Source organism: Musca domestica, unplaced genomic scaffold, assembly GCF_030504385.1.
Source record: "Musca domestica strain aabys unplaced genomic scaffold, Musca_domestica.polishedcontigs.V.1.1 28, whole genome shotgun sequence".
Lineage (NCBI taxonomy): Eukaryota > Metazoa > Arthropoda > Insecta > Diptera > Muscidae > Musca > Musca domestica.
Genome location: NW_026712293.1, coordinates 10,021,898 through 10,040,102, shown reverse-complemented (window position 1 = coordinate 10,040,102; position 18,205 = coordinate 10,021,898).

Sequence of the window (18,205 nt, the reverse complement as noted above, 5' to 3'; positions counted from 1 at the left end):
TAAGATAATATTGGTTGTAGTTTTATTGAAATTTCGTATACATATCGTAAAGTACGGCACATCTGTTTTCAATAAACTTTAGACTTAAATCATGGCGGATATGCTTCTGAATTCTAATGAACTTTTGCGTTTATCAAATTTGAGTGGATGAATATCCGTTTGCTTCTAGGTCGAGTAACATAAACCGGTAAAATAACATGCTTTTTGATTACTCGAACTATATAGCATAATAAAACCATGTTTACCATTTAATGTTACTTTATTATAATCCTCTGCGAATTCCAACAGCATTTTAAGGGGAATACAAAAAATTAAAATGCTCCTATTCAAGTCCAGCCAGCATTCCTCATAATATTACTCTCAACACTTGTAAGGTAAACGATTTTTTTATAGTGCTCGATTCTCCAAAACATCGTGTACGATCAATTTCGATACCATTTTATTTATATCGTATTCCATCAAATAAATATGCTACCCAGAATATAGCAAAATGTATTCATTGCTCATAGTTACATCAATTGGTCGCATATTTCTAGATACTTTGCTTTAGGAAATATCCTAATGTGATTGTAAACAGAATCTAGAAAAATATGTTCACTGCTCTTAGTTACATCAATTTGTCTCATATTTATATTTCCATGTTTAGTTAGATTGTATTCATAAATTCTGTATATATCAATCAAATGATATGTTCCATTGTAAGAAAATTCTCGAAACATTGTATTTAGGTTCGGTTGAATCTTTCAACAATTTAGCTTTCATAACACTATGTGTGGAATATTGATGTATTGCATATATATCTGCTAATTTCTTAAAGTCTTTGTTAAAAAGCAATTTCACACCATCCGATTGTAAGTTGTTAGGAACTCTGCGAGCAATCACAATTTTTTTAAATGCAGTGCATACAACTTTCGCGCTTTTTGTTATTATTGCTTTAGCCCAGACATTTTAGTGGTTGAATAACTCCCCATTTCAACCAAATCTGCTTGCCATAAATAATTAATGCTCTTTGTAATAACTCTTCGATGTGGAAAACGTTTTCTAGCTTGATAATGGAGTTCATGTACTATAGTTCTCCTTTTATTTCTTAATAACTTTATTCAATATAATACTGTGTGGGACTGACATTGTCGATATTACATATACCTCTCTCTTCATTTCAAATATGTTTTATTTGTTTTTTTATGAGATTTATTTCATTCAGTTAATTTCTTATCCCTGATGATATTTCTCGTCTTATTAGTTCTTGTGAATGTAGGATTTTCTTTTGTTATAAACTCTGTTGACTGCGTCGTTGTCTTCCGATGGAGGCACCAAGTTTTTATTTTTTTTACTTTTGATATCGAGGTTATAATGCTGGTCAATATCAACTCCAAAAACTTTTAAAACACTTTTTCTCCAATTACTATAGTTTGATTGTGACTGAATTTATCGACGCTCATTGCATAATTGATACATATTGTTTCCCGTCAGTTTATTACATTGTCTTCTCTTAGCTCTTCAATTATTGACATTATCTCATTGTCCTGGTTTGTATGACCAGCATTTTTAGAGGCTATTAATAATTTTAAACGTTCAACGAACATATTTGGATTATTCCAATATATAATTTGGTTTTTTTAGATTTTCTTTATTAACTTTTAATTATCCTTAACCTGTGTGTGTTAATTGAAAAAAATTATTATAATTTTTGTATACTTCGGACTTTTATTACCTCTAATTTGTCCGGTTGATTCATGATTTCTTCAGTGTACACACGTATTCTTTAGAATTTTCTTATATACATCTAATTTAAATTTATCAAGTCCAGCAGAATTTTTGTGAGGTAAAAGATTGTATAGACCGACTGATAAAGCCCATATTTGGTTTCCAATTTTTATTTTGTCATCTACCAAGTACATTTTACTGTTACCGAATTTCCAATCACAATTTCCGTCTTTCTGGGGACACCGTCATTGTTTCTAGAGTCATCTTTATGTTCACTCTTGACAACAAAGTCCTTTTCAAGTTTTAGTTCGTTTTCGTTTTAAAAAGATTTTCATTTTTAATTACGTTTATCGATTTGTTGTTTCATTTAAGTTTAAATCGTCTTCCGATGTCATCTTCCTCTTCTTTAATAGATTGAAATTTTCTTCTCAGAATGCCACTTGATGTATTAAGTTCTTTTAAAACATTCTCATCCATTCTTTTTCTTCCAGTAATTATTAAGATTTTTTAAACAGGACAGAGGTAATCATAAACTGATCGGTTTATAACAAACAGACCGGTTTTGAGGGTAGGAACAGGGGTATAGAGTAATTAAATGTTTCCTGTAGAGAAATTTATAATAATTACTTGTCTCTTAATAAGCCAATGAAACCGCTATCATCTATCTAGCAAAGTATATTTGACTCAGCACTAAATTACCATATTTATGATAAAAAGTTACATGATTATAAATTCGTGATCATTGTCACGTAACCGGTAAATTTAGAGGGGCAGCTCATAACGTATGCAACATATGGTAGCACAATTCATCCCCATACTTTTCCATAATTTTTCAGAATATGATTGCCATTTGTGTGTTAAAGAGCTTGTGACAACTATAGGGGGTAAAGCCACTATAGTTCCTCTAACAAACGGAAAATATATTTCTTTATCGCATACGGTGAATGTGGATTTTTTGATAGACGCAAGACGTTTGAATGTAGATTTTTGGATTCAATTAGGTTTATGGCTAGTAATTTGGATGCTTTATCTAGCTACTGTACAAATGGAGAATTATTTTCTAAAAGATAACATATTAGAAAACATTTCCCCAACGATAATGGATTCACTCTCATGAGGAAAAAAAGGAACTCTGCGAGCAATCACAATTTTTTTAAATGCAGTGCATACAACTTTCGCGCTTTTTGTTATTATTGCTTTAGCCCAGACATTTTAGTGGTTGAATAGCTCCCCATTTCAACCAAATCTGCTTGCCATAAATAATTAATTCTCTTTGTAATAACTCTTCGATGTGGAAAACGTTTTCTAGCTTGATAATGGAGTTCATGTACTATAGTTCTCCTTTTATTTATTAATAACTTTATTCAATATAATACTGTGTGGGACTGACATTGTCGATATTACATATACCTCTCTCTTCATTTCAAATATGTTTTATTTGTTTTTTTATGAGATTTATTTCATTCAGTTAATTTGTTATCCCTGATGATATTTCTCGTCTTATTAGTTCTTGTGAATGTAGGATTTTCTTTTGTTATAAACTCTGTTGACTGCGTCGTTGTCTTCCGATGGAGGCACCAAGTTTTTATTTTTTTTACTTTTGATATCGAGGTTATAATGCTGGTCAATATCAACTCCAAAAACTTTTAAAACACTTTTTCTCCAATTACTATAGTTTGATTGTGACTGAATTTATCGACGCTCATTGCATAATTGATACATATTGTTTCCCGTCAGTTTATTACATTGTCTTCTCTTAGCTCTTCAATTATTGACATTATCTCATTGTCCTGGTTTGTATGACCAGCATTTTTAGAGGCTATTAATAATTTTAAACGTTCAACGAACATATTTGGATTATTCCAATATATAATTTGGTTTTTTTAGATTTTCTTTATTAACTTTTAATTATCCTTAACCTGTGTGTGTTAATTGAAAAAAATTATTATAATTTTTGTATACTTCGGACTTTTATTACCTCTAATTTGTCCGGTTGATTCATGATTTCTTCAGTGTACACAAGTATTCTTTAGAATTTTCTTATATACATCTAATTTAAATTTATCAAGTCCAGCAGAATTTTTGTGAAGTAAAAGATTGTATAGACCGACTGATAAAGCCCATATTTGGTTTCCAACTTTTATTTTGTCATCTACCAAGTACATTTTACTGTTACCGAATTTCCAATCACAAATTCCGTCTTTCTGGGGACACCGTCATTGTTTCTAGAGTCATCTTTATGTTCACTCTTGACAACAAAGTCCTTTTCTAGTTTTAGTTCGTTTTCGTTTTAAAAAGATTTTCATTTTTAATTACGTTTATCGATTTGTTGTTTCATTTAAGTTTAAATCGTCTTCCGATGTCATCTTCCTCTTCTTTAATAGATTGAAATTTTCTTCTCAGAATGCCACTTGATGTATTAAGTTCTTTTAAAACATTCTCATCCATTCTTTTTCTTCCAGTAATTATTAAGATTTTTTAAACAGGACAGAGGTAATCATAAACTGATCGGTTTATAACAAACAGACCGGTTTTGAGGGTAGGAACAGGGGTATAGAGTAATTAAATGTTTCCTGTAGAGAAATTTATAATAATTACTTGTCTCTTAATAAGCCAATGAAACCGCTATCATCTATCTAGCAAAGTATATTTGACTCAGCACTAAATTACCATATTTATGATAAAAAATTATATGATTATAAAATTCATGATCATTGTCACGTAACCGGTAAATTTAGGGGGGCAGCTCATAACGTATGCAACATATGGTAGCACAATTCATCCCCATACTTTTCCATAATTTTTCAGAATATGATTGCCATTTGTGTGTTAAAGAGCTTGTGACAACTATAGGGGGTAAAGCCACTATAGTTCCTCTAACAAACGGAAAATATATTTCTTTATCGCATACGGTGAATGTGGATTTTTTGATAGACGCAAGACGTTTGAATGTAGATTTTTGGATTCAATTAGGTTTATGGCTAGTAATTTGGATGCTTTATCTAGCTACTGTACAAATGGAGAATTATTTTCTAAAAGATAACATATTAGAATACATTTCCCCAACGATAATGGATTCACTCTCATGAGGAAAAAAAGGGTCTACGCTGTAATGAATGTATAAATTCTTTTAAGAAGTTGAACGACACTATTCTTTCTCCAATCGAATAATTAGTACATTAAATGATAAAAGTTGCTATATAGAAGTATATAAGCATGCTATAAAAGTGTGTCAATTATTCAAATTATGATTATATGGAGTTATATTTAAGGTTTGATGTCCTACTTCTTACTGACGTTTTACAAATGTATATAAGCTTGATTATTACCAGTATTATATACATTTGTAAAACTATAGTTGTCACAAGCTCTTTAACACACAAATGGCAATCATATTCTGAAAAATTATGGAAAAGTATGGGGATGAATTGTGCTACCATATGTTGCATACGTTATGAGCTGCCCCCCTAAATTTACCGGTTACGTGACAATGATCACGAATTTTATAATCATATAATTTTTTATCATAAATATGGTAATTTAGTGCTGAGTCAAATATACTTTGCTAGATAGATGATAGCGGTTTCATTGGCTTATTAAGAGACAAGTAATTATTATAAATTTCTCTACAGGAAACATTTAATTACTCTATACCCCTGTTCCTACCCTCAAAACCGGTCTGTTTGTTATAAACCGATCAGTTTATGATTACCTCTGTCCTGTTTAAAAAATCTTAATAATTACTGGAAGAAAAAGAATGGATGAGAATGTTTTAAAAGAACTTAATACATCAAGTGGCATTCTGAGAAGAAAATTTCAATCTATTAAAGAAGAGGAAGATGACATCGGAAGACGATTTAAACTTAAATGAAACAACAAATCGATAAACGTAATTAAAAATGAAAATCTTTTTAAAACGAAAACGAACTAAAACTAGAAAAGGACTTTGTTGTCAAGAGTGAACATAAAGATGACTCTAGAAACAATGACGGTGTCCCCAGAAAGACGGAAATTGTGATTGGAAATTCGGTAACAGTAAAATGTACTTGGTAGATGACAAAATAAAAGTTGGAAACCAAATATGGGCTTTATCAGTCGGTCTATACAATCTTTTACTTCACAAAAATTCTGCTGGACTTGATAAATTTAAATTAGATGTATATAAGAAAATTCTAAAGAATACGTGTGTACACTGAAGAAATCATGAATCAACCGGACAAATTAGAGGTAATAAAAGTCCGAAGTATACAAAAATTATAATAATTTTTTTCAATTAACACACACAGGTTAAGGATAATTAAAAGTTAATAAAGAAAATCTAAAAAAACCAAATTATATATTGAATAATCCAAATATGTTCGTTGAACGTTTAAAATTATTAATAGCCTCTAAAAATGCTGGTCATACAAACCAGGACAATGAGATAATGTCAATAATTGAAGAGCTAAGAGAAGACAATGTAATAAACTGACGGGAAACAATATGTATCAATTATGCAATGAGCGTCGATAAATTCAGTCACAATCAAACTATAGTAATTGGAGAAAAAGTGTTTTAAAAGTTTTTGGAGTTGATATTGACCAGCATTATAACCTCGATATCAAAAGTAAAAAAAATAAAAACTTGGTGCCTCCATCGGAAGACAACGACGCAGTCAACAGAGTTTATAACAAAAGAAAATCCTACATTCACAAGAACTAATAAGACGAGAAATATCATCAGGGATAAGAAATTAACTGAATGAAATAAATCTCATAAAAAAACAAATAAAACATATTTGAAATGAAGAGAGAGGTATATGTAATATCGACAATGTCAGTCCCACACAGTATTATATTGAATAAAGTTATTAATAAATAAAAGGAGAACTATAGTACATGAACTCCATTATCAAGCTAGAAAACGTTTTCCACATCGAAGAGTTATTACAAAGAGAATTAATTATTTATGGCAAGCAGATTTGGTTGAAATGGGGAGTTATTCAACCACTAAAATGTCTGGGCTAAAGCAATAATAACAAAAAGCGCGAAAGTTGTATGCACTGCATTTAAAAAAATTGTGATTGCTCGCAGAGTTCCTTTTTTTCCTCATGAGAGTGAATCCATTATCGTTGGGGAAATGTTTTCTAATATGTTATCTTTTAGAAAATAATTCTCCATTTGTACAGTAGCTAGATAAAGCATCCAAATTACTAGCCATAAACCTAATTGAATCCAAAAATCTACATTCAAACGTCTTGCGTCTATCAAAAAATCCACATTCACCGTATGCGATAAAGAAATATATTTTCCGTTTGTTAGAGGAACTATAGTGGCTTTACCCCCTATAGTTGTCACAAGCTCTTTAACACACAAATGGCAATCATATTCTGAAAAATTATGGAAAAGTATGGGGATGAATTGTGCTACCATATGTTGCATACGTTATGAGCTGCCCCTCTAAATTTACCGGTTACGTGACAATGATCACGAATTTTATAATCATATAACTTTTTATCATAAATATGGTAATTTAGTGCTGAGTCAAATATACTTTGCTAGATAGATGATAGCGGTTTCATTGGCTTATTAAGAGACAAGTAATTATTATAAATTTCTCTACAGGAAACATTTAATTACTCTATACCCCTGTTCCTACCCTCAAAACCGGTCTGTTTGTTATAAACCGATCAGTTTATGATTACCTCTGTCCTGTTTAAAAAATCTTAATAATTACTGGAAGAAAAAGAATGGATGAGAATGTTTTAAAAGAACTTAATACATCAAGTGGCATTCTGAGAAGAAAATTTCAATCTATTAAAGAAGAGGAAGATGACATCGGAAGACGATTTAAACTTAAATGAAACAACAAATCGATAAACGTAATTAAAAATGAAAATCTTTTTAAAACGAAAACGAACTAAAACTAGAAAAGGACTTTGTTGTCAAGAGTGAACATAAAGATGACTCTAGAAACAATGACGGTGTCCTCAGAAAGACGGAAATTGTGATTGGAAATTCGGTAACAGTAAAATGTACTTGGTAGATGACAAAATAAAAGTTGGAAACCAAATATGGGCTTTATCAGTTGGTCTATACAATCTTTTACTTCACAAAAATTCTGCTGGACTTGATAAATTTAAATTAGATGTATATAAGAAAATTCTAAAGAATACGTGTGTACACTGAAGAAATCATGAATCAACCGGACAAATTAGAGGTAATAAAAGTCCGAAGTATACAAAAATTATAATAATTTTTTTCAATTAACACACACAGGTTAAGGATAATTAAAAGTTAATAAAGAAAATCTAAAAAAACCAAATTATATATTGGAATAATCCAAATATGTTCGTTGAACGTTTAAAATTATTAATAGCCTCTAAAAATGCTGGTCATACAAACCAGGACAATGAGATAATGTCAATAATTGAAGAGCTAAGAGAAGACAATGTAATAAACTGACGGGAAACAATATGTATCAATTATGCAATGAGCGTCGATAAATTCAGTCACAATCAAACTATAGTAATTGGAGAAAAAGTGTTTTAAAAGTTTTTGGAGTTGATATTGACCAGCATTATAACATCGATATCAAAAGTAAAAAAAATAAAAACTTGGTGCCTCCATCGGAAGACAACGACGCAGTCAACAGAGTTTATAACAAAAGAAAATCCTACATTCACAAGAACTAATAAGACGAGAAATATCATCAGGGATAAGAAATTAACTGAATGAAATAAATCTCATAAAAAAACAAATAAAACATATTTGAAATGAAGAGAGAGGTATATGTAATATCGACAATGTCAGTCCCACACAGTATTATATTGAATAAAGTTATTAATAAATAAAAGGAGAACTATAGTACATGAACTCCATTATCAAGCTAGAAAACGTTTTCCACATCGAAGAGTTATTACAAAGAGCATTAATTATTTATGGCAAGCAGATTTGGTTGAAATGGGGAGTTATTCAACCACTAAAATGTCTGGGCTAAAGCAATAATAACAAAAAGCGCGAAAGTTGTATGCACTGCATTTAAAAAAATTGTGATTGCTCGCAGAGTTCCTAACAACTTACAATCGGATGATGTGAAATTGCTTTTTAACAAAGACTTTAAGAAATTAGCAGATATATATGCAATACATCAATATTCCACACATAGTGTTATGAAAGCTAAATTGTTGAAAGATTCAACCGAACCTAAATACAATGTTTCGAGAATTTTCTTACAATGGAACATATCATTTGATTGATATATACAGAATTTATGAATACAATCTAACTAAACATGGAAATATAAATATGAGACAAATTGATGTAACTAAGAGCAGTGAACATATTTTTCTAGATTCTGTTTACAATCACATTAGGATATTTCCTAAAGCAAAGTATCTAGAAATATGCGACCAATTGATGTAACTATGAGCAATGAATACATTTTGCTATATTCTGGGTAGCATATTTATTTGATGGAATACGATATAAATAAAATGGTATCGAAATTGATCGTACACGATGTTTTGGAGAATCGAGCACTATAAAAAAATCGTTTACCTTACAAGTGTTGAGAGTAATATTATGAGGAATGCTGGCTGGACTTGAATAGGAGCATTTTAATTTTTTGTATTCCCCTTAAAATGCTGTTGGAATTCGCAGAGGATTATAATAAAGTAACATTAAATGGTAAACATGGTTTTATTATGCTATATAGTTCGAGTAATCAAAAAGCATGTTATTTTACCGGTTTATGTTAATCGACCTAGAAGCAAAGGGATATTCATCCACTCAAATTTGATAAACGCAAAAGTTCATTAGAATTCAGAAGCATATCCGCCATGATTTAAGTCTAAAGTATAATTAAGTCTATCTATAATTTTTGTATACTTCGGACTTTTATTACCTCTAATTTGTCCGGTTGATTCATGATTTCTTCAGTGTACACACGTATTCTTTAGAATTTTCTTATATACATCTAATTTAAATTTATCAAGTCCAGCAGAATTTTTGTGGAGTAAAAGATTGTATAGACCGACTGATAAAGCCCATATTTGGTTTCCAACTTTTATTTTGTCATCTACCAAGTACATTTTACTGTTACCGAATTTCCAATCACAATTTCCGTCTTTCTGGGGACACCGTCATTGTTTCTAGAGTCATCTTTATGTTCACTCTTGACAACAAAGTCCTTTTCTAGTTTTAGTTCGTTTTCGTTTTAAAAAGATTTTCATTTTTAATTACGTTTATCGATTTGTTGTTTCATTTAAGTTTAAATCGTCTTCCGATGTCATCTTCCTCTTCTTTAATAGATTGAAATTTTCTTCTCAGAATGCCACTTGATGTATTAAGTTCTTTTAAAACATTCTCATCCATTCTTTTTCTTCCAGTAATTATTAAGATTTTTTAAACAGGACAGAGGTAATCATAAACTGATCGGTTTATAACAAACAGACCGGTTTTGAGGGTAGGAACAGGGGTATAGAGTAATTAAATGTTTCCTGTAGAGAAATTTATAATAATTACTTGTCTCTTAATAAGCCAATGAAACCGCTATCATCTATCTAGCAAAGTATATTTGACTCAGCACTAAATTACCATATTTATGATAAAAAATTATATGATTATAAAATTCGTGATCATTGTCACGTAACCGGTAAATTTAGGGGGGCAGCTCATAACGTATGCAACATATGGTAGCACAATTCATCCCCATACTTTTCCATAATTTTTCAGAATATGATTGCCATTTGTGTGTTAAAGAGCTTGTGACAACTATAGGGGGTAAAGCCACTATAGTTCCTCTAACAAACGGAAAATATATTTCTTTATCGCATACGGTGAATGTGGATTTTTTGATAGACGCAAGACGTTTGAATGTAGATTTTTGGATTCAATTAGGTTTATGGCTAGTAATTTGGATGCTTTATCTAGCTACTGTACAAATGGAGAATTATTTTCTAAAAGATAACATATTAGAAAACATTTCCCCAACGATAATGGATTCACTCTCATGAGGAAAAAAGGGTCTACGCTGTAATGAATGTATAAATTCTTTTAAGAAGTTGAACGACACTATTCTTTCTCCAATCGAATAATTAGTGCATTAAATGATAAAAGTTGCTATATAGAAGTATATAAGCATGCTATAAAAGTGTGTCAATTATTCAAATTATGATTATATGGAGTTATATTTAAGGTTTGATGTCCTACTTCTTACTGACGTTTTACAAATGTATATAAGCTTGATTATTACCAGTATTATACATCACTGGGATTATTATTTTCAGACAACAAAAGTAGGTCTTGAATTATTAACCGATCTAGACGTGTTTCATACATAAAGAATTTTAATAAAAAATCTCTATCAAGCTACTTGTTATATAATGATGCGGTTGAGCTATGAGACAATATATCCCTGATAGTAATTTTCAATGGGTCAAAAATGAAGATATAATTAGAGATGCTAAACAAATTCGGACTTCTAAAGCAAATTCAATCATTGCTTACATTTACAAAGTGGATCTAAGTTATCCAAAAAGGTGACATAATAAACATAACGGGTTGTCTTTCTGTTCCGAAAACAAAATTTGGGGGTTCAAACTATAGCGTACATTATCAGATATTAGAGTATAACTTAGATAATGGTCTGGTTTTGGATAAAGTTCATCGTGCAATTTCCTTTGATCAGTCTCTATGGTTAGCTCCATATAGATAAAAATACTGTTGTTTAGACATTTCAATAATGCAGTATTTGGGAAAAATAGGGAACATAGTGATAAACGGGAAGATATAAAGTTAGTAAATCATTGGGAAAAAAACTAATCGAAATGAATTAGGAGCTCAGTCTTTGATAGCCAAACCGAACTTATATAGCGCCAAAATTTGGGGGTTCAAACTATAGCGTACATTATCTGATATTAGAGTATAACTTAGATAATGGTCTGGTTTTGGATAAAGTTCATCGTGCAATTTCCTTTGATCAGTCTCAATGGTTAGCTCCATATTGATAAAAATACTGTTGTTTAGACATTTCAATAATGCAGTATTTGGGAATAATAGGGAAAATAGAGATAAACGGGAAGATATAAAGTTTGTAAATCATTGGGAAAAAAACTAATCGAAATGAATTAGGAGCTCAGTCTTTGATAGCCAAACCGAACTTATATAGCGCCACACAATTTTGCGATGATCTTTGGGCAATCTATATGAAGCGACTTTGTGTCACTTACAACAAACATATATAATTAGGACTTTGTATATTGGAGTTAGCAAAATAGAAAATGTATGATTTCCATAATGTTTACATGAAGAATAAATTTGGTGAGTGCGTTATTCCTAATTTTATGGATACGGATTCATTTATATACAGAAGATATCTATGAGGATATAAGAGCAGATGTTGATCAATATTTCGATACATCAGCTTACTCTGAGGACAATGTGTATAACATACTCCGGCGAAAAAAAAGTTATAGGTATGATGAAGGATGAGAAGTTTGGAAAAATATGCTTGAATTTGTTGGTTTAGGCCCAAAAATGTACTCGTATACCGTAGATGATATCGTGGAAGTTAAAAAAGCTAAAGGTGTAAAAAATGTGTAATTAGGCGATGTAACATATACAATTATAAGAATACTCTAATGAAGTCATAGTTAGTGATACTATGTATACTTTTAGGTCTAAGCTCCATAAAATTTTTAAAAATGTGCTATCTAAAATTGTATTAGGTTCAAAAAGAAACAAAAAAATGGTTTGAAAAGGTAAGGTGAACACATATGCATGATCATGCAGCTATAGCGTGGAAAAAAATTACAAATCTATTAAATGAAGCAATTGATATCGATAATACTTTTTTAATTAAGATTGACCTATTTCATATACATGTATACATTTGTATCTACATGAATATTTCTTTTTTTCTTTTTTTAAATTTTCAATTTATTAATGAAGTAAGTATAGAATATTAAAACATCTTTCGAACAATTCCATTAAAAAGATTATAGTCGATTAATCGATCGTGCTTAATCCTTAGCAGTAATCGGCTAAACCGGCTGGAATTTGTGAATTAGTTTCAAATTCCACTTGAACATCTATTGGACCGCTTTTGACTGCTTCGTTTTGGTGGTTTACATCAATTACAACAATTGGGTTATCGTTAAACTCTTCTTAAGATAATATTGGTTGTAGTTTTATTGAAATTTCAATTTGTCTCATAGTTATATTTCCATGTTTAGTCAGATTGTATTCATAAATCAGCTTTCTGTATATATCAATCGAATGATATGTTCCATTGTAAGAAAATTCTCGAAACATTGTATTTAGGTTCGATTGAATCTTTCAACAATTTAGCTTTCATAACACTATGTGTTGAATATTGATGTATTGCATACATATCTGCTAATTTCTTAAAGTCTTTGTTAAAAAGCACTTTCATATCATCCGATTGTAAGTTGTTAGGAACTCTGCCAGCAACCAAATTTTTTTAATGTAGTGCATACAACTTTCGCGCTTTGTGTTTTTATCGCTTTAGCCCAGACATTTTAATGGTTGAATAACTCCCCATTTCAACCAAATCTGCTTGCCATAAATCATTAATGCTCTTTGTAATAACTCTTCGATGTGGAAAACGTTGCCTAGCTTATTTATTATTATAGCTTATATATTATTTTTAAATAAGGGCGTAAGACTTTCCACCCCCTTCTTATACTGCTAATCTTCTCTTCTCTCCTCCTCCTCTTCAAAATAGAACATTTCCTCATCGTTATTAGAGTCATCTTTACTTTTGACAACAAAGTCCTTTTCTAGTTTTAGTTCGTATTACTTTTTAACAAGTTTTTTAATTTTTAGTGGCGTTTATCGATTTTTTTGTTTCATTTAAGATTAAAGTGATAATTTAACCACATCAATTTATAGTTTTATAATAGGATTAAATGTATACTGAAGTCGCCTTCCGATGTCATCCTCTTCTTCTTTAATAGATCGAAATTTTCTTCTCAGAATGCCCCTTGATTTATTAAGTTTTTTAACATTCTTCCAGTAATTAAGATTTCATAAACAGATAATCATAGTAATAATCATAGACTGATCGGTTTATGATAAACAGACCGGTTTAGAGGGTAGGAACAGCAGAGGTCACTTTGAAACAGGGCGTTTATAATAAACAGGTCAGAGAATATTTGATGGTTATTCAGAAAATGAAAAGTAGTCGTGTCGTCACAAGTATGGCCAAGTCTGACGAAAGTATTTTAGAATTTAAGAAGTATAGAAAACAAATGGGCGTACCATTTACGCAGATTTTGAATGTGTTTAGATACTGTAATAGTATGTGGGGAAAGAGTTAAGAAGCACATTCCAAGTGTATTTGGATTAAATATTAAATGTTTGTTTGATAGCAGTATAGATGTGTATTATCATATAGTAGATTAGATGTTTCATGTAGAGAAATTTATAATAATTACTTGTCTCTTAATAAACCAATGAAAACGCTATCATCTATTTAGCAAAGCTTATTTGACTCAGCACTAAATTGCCATATTTGTGATAAAAAATTAAATTATGATGAAGTTCGTGATCATTGTCAATGGGTCAAAAATGAAGATATAATAAGAGATGCTAAAGCAAATTCAAACATTGGCTACATTTACGAAATGGATCTAAGTTATCCAAAAGCGTTCCATGATAAACATACCGATTTGTCTTTCGGTTCCGAAAACAAACAAGTTCGGGGTTCAAAATATGACAAGCTGATTGCCGATTTTAATCCAAAGAAATCGTATAGCATACATTATCTGACATTAAAGTAATGCTTAGATAATGGTTTGGGTTTGGATAAAGTTCGTCGTGCAATTTTCTTTGACCAGTCTCCGTGGTTAGCTCCATTTAGATAAAAATACTAAAGAAAGGAAAAAAGCGGAGAATGATTTCTTAAGGAATTTGTTTAAAATTTTCAATAATGCAGTATTTGGGAAAATTATGGAAAATAGAGATAAAAGGAAAGATAAAAAGTGAGTAAATAATTGGGAAACAACTAATCGAAATAAATTAGGAGTTCAGTCTTTGATAGCCATTGCGATGATCTTTGGGCAATCCAAATGGAGCGACTTTGTGTCACTTACAACAAACATATATATTTAGGACATTGTATATTGGAGTCAGCAAAATGAAAAATGTATGATTTCCATTATGTTTATATGAAGAATAAATTTGGTGAGTGTGTAATTCCTAATTATATAGATACGGATTCATTTATATATACTATATATACGGAAGATATATGTAGAAGATATAAGATCAGATGTTGATCAATACTCCGATACATCAGCTTACTCTGATGGCAATGTGTATAACATACTCCGACGGAATAAAAAAGTTATAGGTATGATGAAGGATGAGAATTTTGAAAAAAAAAAATATGGTTGAATTTGTTGGTTCAGGCCCAAAAATGTACTCATATACGGTAGATGATGGCGTGGAAGTAAGCTAAAGGTGTAAAATATGTGTCATTAGGCGATACAACATAACATGTACATTTTAGATCTTAGTTCCATGAAATTTATACAATTGAGTTGTCTAAAATTGTTTTAAGTTGCATTAAGTTTTAAAGATACAAAAAGAATTTTTCGACAAGGTATGGTGAACACATATGCTTGGGATCATCTAGCTATAGAGCGTGGAAAAATTTACAAATCTATTGAATGAAGCAATTGATATTGATAATACATTTTTTAGTTAAGATTAACTTATTTCATATACATGTACAGTTATTGCCATTAATATTCGGATTTTTATTGATTTTTTTCTTTTTTTTTTTAAGTCGAAATTTCTATTAAGATGTTAAGAAATCTATTTTTTTCTTTTTATGTAGTGAAATATACATATTTAGAGGTAAAAATTAACTCATAATTTTTTTCGTAATATTTACTTTAATATGGTAAAGTCGACCAATTCGGAAAGTATCAAAATATTTGTGCACCATTAATATTCGGTTTTTTCCCCTAACTCGCAAATACAACGCTGTAAATCTTCAATGCTACATGTTTTCTGTAGAATGTGGGGAATCACGCATTAACAAAACACAAAAAATGTTAAACACATGCATAAAAAGAATTATTTTTATTTTTTGTCTCTTATAAACTACAATCTGTCGTAAAGGAAAAATACTCCCCTAAATTTGAGAAAATTGATAATTATACATTAAAAAAAACGGAAAAAAGTATAAAGAAATTGCTGAAATGTTCAATATAAAACAAAACACTATTGGTGATATCGTCAGAAGGTACAAAAAATGAGGGGAGAATTGAGTTTAAGAAACAAAGTGGCCAGCCCAAAAAACTAACCGAGATGGAAGAACACAATATTGTCAAGAAAATAAAAGTAAATCCGTGACATAGTGCTCCTAAAATTGTGGCCGAGGTTAAAACGGAATTAAAAAATCAATTTCTGAGTCAACTGTACGCCACATAATAAAAAGAGAAGGGTTCAACGGTCGAGTGTCTCGAAAAAACCCTTTGTTGATTTGGTCAATGGAAGAAATCGCCTCAATTTTGCGAAGGAACATATTCAGAAGGATGTATCTTGGTGGGATGATGTAATTTTCCTTGATGAAAGCAAATTTGTTTGGCGTAAGCCGAATGAGGAACTGAAAGGGAAAAATATCACTCCAACAGTAAAGCACGGAAGTGGAAGTGTCATGGTATGGGGATGCATATAGGCGAAAGGAGTGGGAAACCTTGTTTTCATCGATGGTATAATGAATAAGGAGTCTTATTTAACAATTTTAAAGGACAATTTGAAACAATCTGCTGAAAAAATGGGTATTTTGTGTACATTTAAATTATACCAAGACAATGACCCTAAGCATAAAGCCCTCGTGGTCCGTGAATGGTTTTTATACAATTGCCCAAAAGTTATAAATACGCCATCACAATCATCATGAATCTGATTGAAAATTTGTGGGATTATTTGCATCGGCGTGTTCGTGAGAAGCCAGTTCCTTCGAAAAATGATCTTAAAAAGAGGCTTCAAGAAGAATGAAATAAATTCGGAGTTGATTATTTACAAAAATGTATTAAGAATATGCCAAATCGCCTTTCAGAAGTAATTAAAAATAAGGGCTATCCTACAAGATATTAATTTTTTTATAGTTTTCTAGGTTATAACTTAAAAATAGAATATTAATGGCAAATGAATTAATTTAGTTTTTTATTTACGTATTTTATCTAATAGCTATGAATGTGATTTAATTTTATTTTGATCTCTTAATATTTATATAACATTAACAAAAATAAAAAGTTAGATTTTTTTTTATAAACAAACAACCGAATATTAATGGCATTCACTGCATATATTTGTATCTTCATCTATATTAAAACGAAAAAATAAATAAACAATACAACAATATTTTTAAAATGTCTTGTTTTCTCTATTAAATGTTCAATTTATTAATGAATTTCTTATAGAATATTAGAACATTTTTCGATATGCTTCTGAATTCAAATGAACTTTCGCGTCTACCAAATTTGAGTGGATGAATTTCCCTTCGTTGAAACGTTGAATTAAAATGACAACCCCGACTACGAAAAGCAATAGGAAGAGGTTTTTCTTTATTTATTATTCTCATAATATGCAGTTTTGATGGATCTGCTAAGCCTACATGAGGTATCCTCCATGTTATGTTATTTATTTGTACATTTAGATTCCCGTTTCAATCGGTAAAATAACATGCTTTTTGATTACTTGAGCTACGCAGCATAATAAATTCATGTTTATCATTTAATATTACTTTATTGTAATCCTCTGCAAATTCCAACAGCATTTTAAGGGGAATACAAAAAATTAAAATGCTCCTATTCAAGTCAGCACCGTTAGTCCAGCCAGAATTTCTCATAATATTACTCCCAACACTTGTAAGAGAAACAACATTTTTTACAGTGCTCGATGCTCCTAAACATCGTGTATGATCAATTTCGGTACCATTTAATTTATATCGTATTCCATCAAATAAATATGCTACACAGTTATTACGTAGCCGTTAGCCTTTGGGTGTCCATCTGATGATGTTATTACACCTTCATCGTATATGTAACTCTCACTTGGCAACACATATATGTCTCGATTTTGTATTGTAATTCTAATTTCATTATTCTTAAAAGAACGAATGTATGGTTAATTTCTGTGATAATCTGTTTTGATTATGCTATCATCGGAATGCGTTTAACATTTTAATCGTTAATTTAATCGATTTCAATTTTTTCACTTTCCTTCCTAGCCTTCATAGCCTGTGTTTTAATATATTTATTACATATAATCATTTTGATATTGGTCTCAAATGTAGCCGCAGAGTAGTTTCTTCACAGCGAAAATTAATAGCCGTTGTTCTTGATCAGTAATCCAAATTTTTCGGCAACTTTTTTACTTCACATTCACAGGTAAATAAATCAAGTTACGAGGTATATCATCCATTTTATATCCATGAGAAACATTTATTTCGAACTCATGTAAGTTATGTACAGGTGTAT